Genomic DNA, 6,000 nt, shown 5'->3' on the forward strand with positions numbered 1-6,000 from the left:
GGCAAAGGATAGAACGGGCCACCTTGCTATGACCTGGCTGGAGAGGGCACAACATGAGGACATCCACATCAGATACACTGAAAGACGGGGCAGCAAATCCAGGCAGGCCAGGAGAAGGCAATCAGGTCTGCCGAGGCCTAGTTTTCTGACACCATCCGAACTTGACTTCCACTCCTAGCACCAGGAGTCCATCTCTGTTGGCCTCGCAGCCCAGTGGGTCTGAGGACTCGCAGGACTCATTCCCGCAGTCTCAAACAGCCTACATGCACGCTAAGAAGACTCAGTCATGCCTGCCTTGGAGAACTCCCTGGCCAGGATCCCCATCACAGAGCCTCAGCGAGGGAAAAGTTCTCACTGCACAGAGGAGGAAACTGAGGACCGGGGCAGGAGGGAACTTGGCCAAGATCATCTGCTTCTCCTCTCCTTTAGCTTCTCATTTTATTCTGGAACTCCTCTGGTTAGTCTATGGGGAGGAGAGGAACTGAGGCCCAGGTTAGAGAGGAGTCACTTGTTCAAAGTCCTATAGCAAGGAGGGGGAGAAATGGGGGGTTTTGCTTCCAGCTCTGGGATCCTCCCCAGTCATCTGTCCCTGAACTCCTCCCCACCCAGGCTGTCCTGTGGGAAGGGGCAGGCTGGCTGAGTCGGGAGAGCCCTGGATCAAAAGACAAGAGATGTGCATTTTTCTCCCAGCTTGGATAATATGTCCTGGGTCTTTCTGGCCTCAATTCCCCCATCTGTGAAAAGAGAAGGTCAGAATAGATCAGGAATGACAAACTCATGGCACACGTACAACATGCTCTACTCCTCTGCCAATGGCAGACATTACTAATCTCCCCCAGCACTCATTCCCATGAAGCCAAGACTTGGCCTCAGAATGCTTCTCAGCACAGCAGTGCAGGCCTGGGCCATCCTAGGGGAGGGTAATATCTGAGCCCCCACAAGGGAGGGCAAGGGAGAAAGACGTAACAGTCACTGAACATCCAGTAGATTCAAGTCACTGGGAGAAATTAGTGGATTTCATTTTCACAAGGGAGGTGTGTGAGGCTGATGCTCAGAGAGGCTAAGTGCCTTGCCTTTGGACACACAGTGGGAACGGGGCCTTGAACACAAGGAAGCACGTACTGGGCCTACCTTTCCAGAACTGTGATGCAGAGCCAATGGCCAGGTAAAGGCAGGTACAATCTCATCCCAATCTCCCTTTGGCCTTACTAAGTGTAAGCCCCATGCCCATTTCACAGCTTCAGAAACTGATTCGCAAGGAGGGGCTGTTAGCTGCCAGACGAGGAAGGAATTGAGTAGCATCTGGTTCTTCCCCGTCTCTATTTATCTAGTTAATGTGTGCTGAATGCTTTATTTTGGTCCTTGTGGGACATCCTAGGAGCCATGACTCATACTATGCCACTTCACCGATGAGGAAACTGAGGTGTCCCAAAGGAAGTACCCCTCCCCCCCACCAAGTGGCTTAAGTGGAAACCAGAGTGGTTTACCGTGGAGATAAGGCGGTAGTGGAGGGGAAGTAAAGGGCTGTAGAGACCCAAGGGAGATAGAGGTGTGGGGGCCACACGACCTGGGCAGGAAGTGGCTTCTCCCCTCTGGGTCTTGGTATTTACATCTGGAAAATGGACCAATCTCAGGTAAGGCAGGCTTTCTCAAAGTGGGGCCGAGCTAGACCCAATAAATGCTCTCCCCAGTTCAGCCTCCTCACACAGCAAGGGCAGAGCAGGACTCAAATCACCCAGCACATGGGTGGCCTTGTCTGTGAATATCCCTTCCTAGGCCATGCCTGCCCAGACCAGCCCCTTCAGACTCTGTGAGCTCATCCACTTAAGGCCTTCATGACACAGCTGGTGTGGCCAGACCCACTGGGCCCACCGACCTACCCAGTGTAACGTCACTCAAGGCAGGTCCCCTTTCCTAAGTACCTACTGGCACCAGGCACTGGGGCCATATAGCCCTCCTTTAATTGTCACCAGATAGGAAGATATTTATTGTCCCCATTTTCGAGACAAAGAAAGCATAACTCTCAGAAAGATACAGTAAATGACCCAAAGATGCACAACAAGTGGAGACAGAACATGAACGCAGACCTGACTCCTGAGCCCTTATCATACCTTTGGTCTCCAGCTGACCCCTGCCTGCTCCCTGCCCCACTCCCAGCCTCCAGCCACCCTCTCTTGTCTTCCTACCAGTGAACTCCTACTCCACTCTCAAAGCCCAGCCTCAAATGCCTCCTCCTCCTGACTCCTGATCTAGGCCCTCACAGAATACTTGGGAGTCCAGCCCCACAGATCTATTTCTACCAGATGCCTTGGCCAGCTCTGTACCCCTGGCTTCCAACATGGGTCTGTTCACACAGGGGACACGAATTAGCCCCTTGTGTGAAGATGAAGGTCAAACTCCTCCCCAAAGCCTACACAGCCCCATATGGTCCAGCCCTGCTGATAACACCCACCCCCATTTCACCTCTCACCCACTCTCCTTAACTCTCTGTGCTCCAGACTCAGAGGTTTTCCCACTGTTTCTCCATAACAACACACACTCCCCCACCTCAGGGCCTTTGCACATGCAGTTCCCTCTGCCTGGCAAGCCCTTCTCCTAGCTCCATGCCTGGCCAACTCCTACATGTTTCCTTCAAGATTCCTCTGCTCCCCACGCCTCTCTCTCTGGGCCCTTATCACATCTGTGATTATATATTAATTTATTTGGCAACTTGTTTGATACTTGGCTCACCCTCTAGACTCAAATATCTGGGAGACCAGGGACCCTGTTTGCAATTCTGCAGCAAGGATTTATCCCAGTTGACTACTCTCCACAACCCCAGGGGCCCTGGGAAGTGTCTGAACAGAAGGGGAGGAAGGGCGCTATCTCTCCTTAACTTGGAGCAAACTGTTGCTCTCCCTCAGCACCACCTCCTGGACGCCTCCTCGTGCCTCCTACAACTCTCACTACTAACCCCATCACCACACTGCTCAGCCTGAGTTTGAAACTCCTGGTTATTAGCAGATGCTCATACAGGGTCATGGATGTTTGCATCGAGGCAGGTTTGAGAAAATGAGGTCAGTTGAGGACCAGGGGGCTGGGGGGGGGGGGGGGTGATTGTCAGCAGGTCACTGAGCCATCCCCTCCCTGGCTCCTGGAGCTTGGCGGAGACAGACATCCCCCCACCCCTCCCAGGTCACAATCAGGGAAGAAGCAAAAGAAGGCACTGCGCGTGAGCTAGGGAGAATTCATGCTCCAGGAAGAGGTGGGCAGTGGAGGACAGAGCCAGGGAGCCTTCCTGGGAGAGGCGGGCCTGAAGCTAAACCTTCAAGAGCAAGAACAGATAAGCAGCTCATGGAAGGAGAGGACAGTCCTGGCAGAGACACCTTCAGGAGGAAAAGCCCAGGGGCCACACAGGAGGGCCTAGGCAGGCAGTCAGCTGAGAGAGGTGACACACTGTAAGTCACTTCCCTGGGTGGAAAGACCACATCACCAAAAGGACCTCGTGGCTTCCACACAGTCACTCATCAGTATAGTCTTTTCCGACACTGTTGTGTGCCTGGTCCCGTACTGGCAAACCCCTGCTCCCCCAACAACGGAGGGGTGCAAGGGCGGCCAGGCTGGGGTCTCTGAAGTGTAGACCCAGCTTCAAGATGTGTGGGCTTGGCCAACTCACTTCCCCTCTCCAAGCCTCAGTTTCTCCATTGGGCCGATTTTATACTCAACAAAACTGAGGCCTGAGGAGGCAGTGAGTTGCTTAGGGTCACACAGCTGCCAGATGGCAGGACTGTACGGGACCTGTTTCTTTCTCCAGGGGTTATGAAGTGGCTTTTCGGACACCAATCCATCCTCTTCTGGAGACGAGCCCCACTAGGGCCGGCGCCCTCGGCCCCCACCCATTTTAGGCGACTCATCCAGCGAAGCGCTCATTTAGGGAGCACCAACTACACACCAAGCTCCTGCATGGTGAAGTACGTACATGCTGCCCCCCTTCCATGCGGGGACTCAGAGGGGCAGTCCCTTGGCCCGGGTCACCCAGTGAGCCAAGAAGCCTTGGTGTCTCGTCTGCCTAGCCAGGAGGCTGAGAAAAGGGTCAGTGACAGGACCAGCCTGGCCTATTCTCGAAACCAAGCCCGATCTCAGCGGCACTGTGGCTGGGCCTGGACTCACCCCAGGTGACCCAGGGACCACTGCCCCAGTTGTAGAGGTCCTGAAGCTCAGGAAGCCTCATCTGAGGTCATGCACTTGCTCTGCCCACTGTGCCATCAGCCTAAAGGCCCCAGAGGCGGAACTGATACCCCACAGGTGAGCTTTTTCTGTTCACCCCCAACCCTCCAGCAGCCCAGTAGTCCCAGCCAGACCCACCTGCCACTGATCAGGACCCCCAGATCAGAGAAGGTAAGCAGTTGTTTGACCACACAGAGCAGGGCAAGTGGTGGCCCCTTTTGGGACTCAAACCCGCCCCTAACCGAAGCCCAGGCAGGCAGATGGACCGGGCCTGGTGGAGAAAACCCAAAACTTTTGCCAACTTCTGAGCAGGCAGGCGGCTGGGTCTGCCAGGGGTGAGGCTGGGGGGCTGGGGGTAGCGGGGACCAACAGCGTGGCCCAGTCCCTTCCAGGCCGGCGGCACCAGGCCCTACCCAAAGCCCCAGGAGTATAGGGAAGTCCTGGTGCCCGGGCCGGCGCCCCTGGCTTGGCGCCCCCAGGCCCACCCTGCCCGCCCCCTCTCCACCTCCCATCCCCGGCCGGGGGCGCCAGGCCCCGCAGCCGCGGCCAGAGGCGGCGCCGACAGGCTCAGATTTCAGATTTGGCCTAGACCCGGCTGGGGGGCTCGGCCCGGCTCCCGCTCTCAGGGGGCTCGTAGGGGAAGGGTGAGTCGGCGGTGGTCCCCGCGCGGACAGGACCCCTGAGCCCCCCGCCCAGCCCCCTCCCCCGCGGCATCACAACAAAAGGCCGCGCCGGGCAGGTCCCCGCGCGCCCGCCCAGCGCTCCGTGATCGCGGCTCGGACCCGGGGGCGGAGGCTGGAGGGGTGGACAGGAGCCCCCGCGACTCCGCGACCCAACGCCACGGTGGTCCCGCGCGGGGGTTCCCCCATGCCGGCCGGGACTGGGGGCCCGCGGACGGGCGGGGGGCGCTCACCTGGGCCGGTCGGCAGGCGGGCGCACCGGCAGACAGACGCACGGGAGGGCGGACCGCCGGACGGCCAGGGGGTCGGGCAGACGGCGGCCTTGGCCGCTCCGGCTCCCAGGCCGGAATGGATTCCGGGCCGGGAGAGACAGATCGAGAGAGAAAGGGAGGAGGAGAGGAGGAGGCGGCGGCCCGGGGAGGGGAAGAGGAGGGAGGGAGCGCGCGAGCAGGGAGGAGGGGCCCGGCAGGCCGCCGGGAGGAGGAGGAACGAGGAAGCGTGCGGGGACCGATTCCCCGCCGGTGACCTAGGAGAGACCCACACGCGGGTCCCCCACCCACTGGAGCCAGGGGTCCGGGAGGGGCAGGGCAGGGGGGCGGAGGCACAGAAACCCTGCCCCCACCCCGCCGGGTGAGAGCGCCCCGCCCTGTGAGACCCCAGAATGCCCTCCCCAACTGCCCCCAGTCGACCCACCCTATTTACCCCAAATCCACCTCTTTCGCAATTACGGGTAATGATAATAATCATGTTAGCACTGATGGAGCCCTCACTCCTGGCCAGGCACCATGCTAATGGCCAGGTCGACTTTAGGATCTATTCCTAACAACACCTAGGCTGGGCGGGCTGATGATTATCCCCATTTTACAGATGAAGAAACTGAGTCACAGAGAAAGAAGTCACCTGACAAGAACCAGGCCTTGGACCCTGGCCTTGACCTGTGTTTCCCAAAGTAGGGACTGGGGCTGGAGGCACAGTGTGGGGAAGAGCAACATTTATTTTAATAGATGTGTGTTCATTTTAATGTGCATTGAAAAACAAAACAAAACAGTAACTAAGGCAGCTCATCAGAAGTCACTGAGTTCTGGATCTTCCTGCTTATGAGGGGGCTGAAGCT

General features: G+C 57.8%; 1 protein-coding gene across 1 annotated transcript in view; it reads right to left on the reverse strand.

Annotated features, from left to right (window-relative positions):
* Positions 1-5,327, reverse strand: part of SRC (SRC proto-oncogene, non-receptor tyrosine kinase) — a 51,339-nt gene extending 46,012 nt beyond the window's left edge. Inside the window, exon 1 of the mRNA XM_049650823.1 lies at positions 5,120-5,327. The gene's annotated coding sequence lies outside the window, so the exon portion shown is untranslated. The remainder of the gene's footprint in view (positions 1-5,119) is intronic.
* Between the last annotated feature and the right edge of the window lie 673 nt (positions 5,328-6,000).

The sequence above is a fragment of the Panthera uncia genome, assembly GCF_023721935.1.
Source record: "Panthera uncia isolate 11264 chromosome A3 unlocalized genomic scaffold, Puncia_PCG_1.0 HiC_scaffold_11, whole genome shotgun sequence".
NCBI lineage: Eukaryota > Metazoa > Chordata > Mammalia > Carnivora > Felidae > Panthera > Panthera uncia.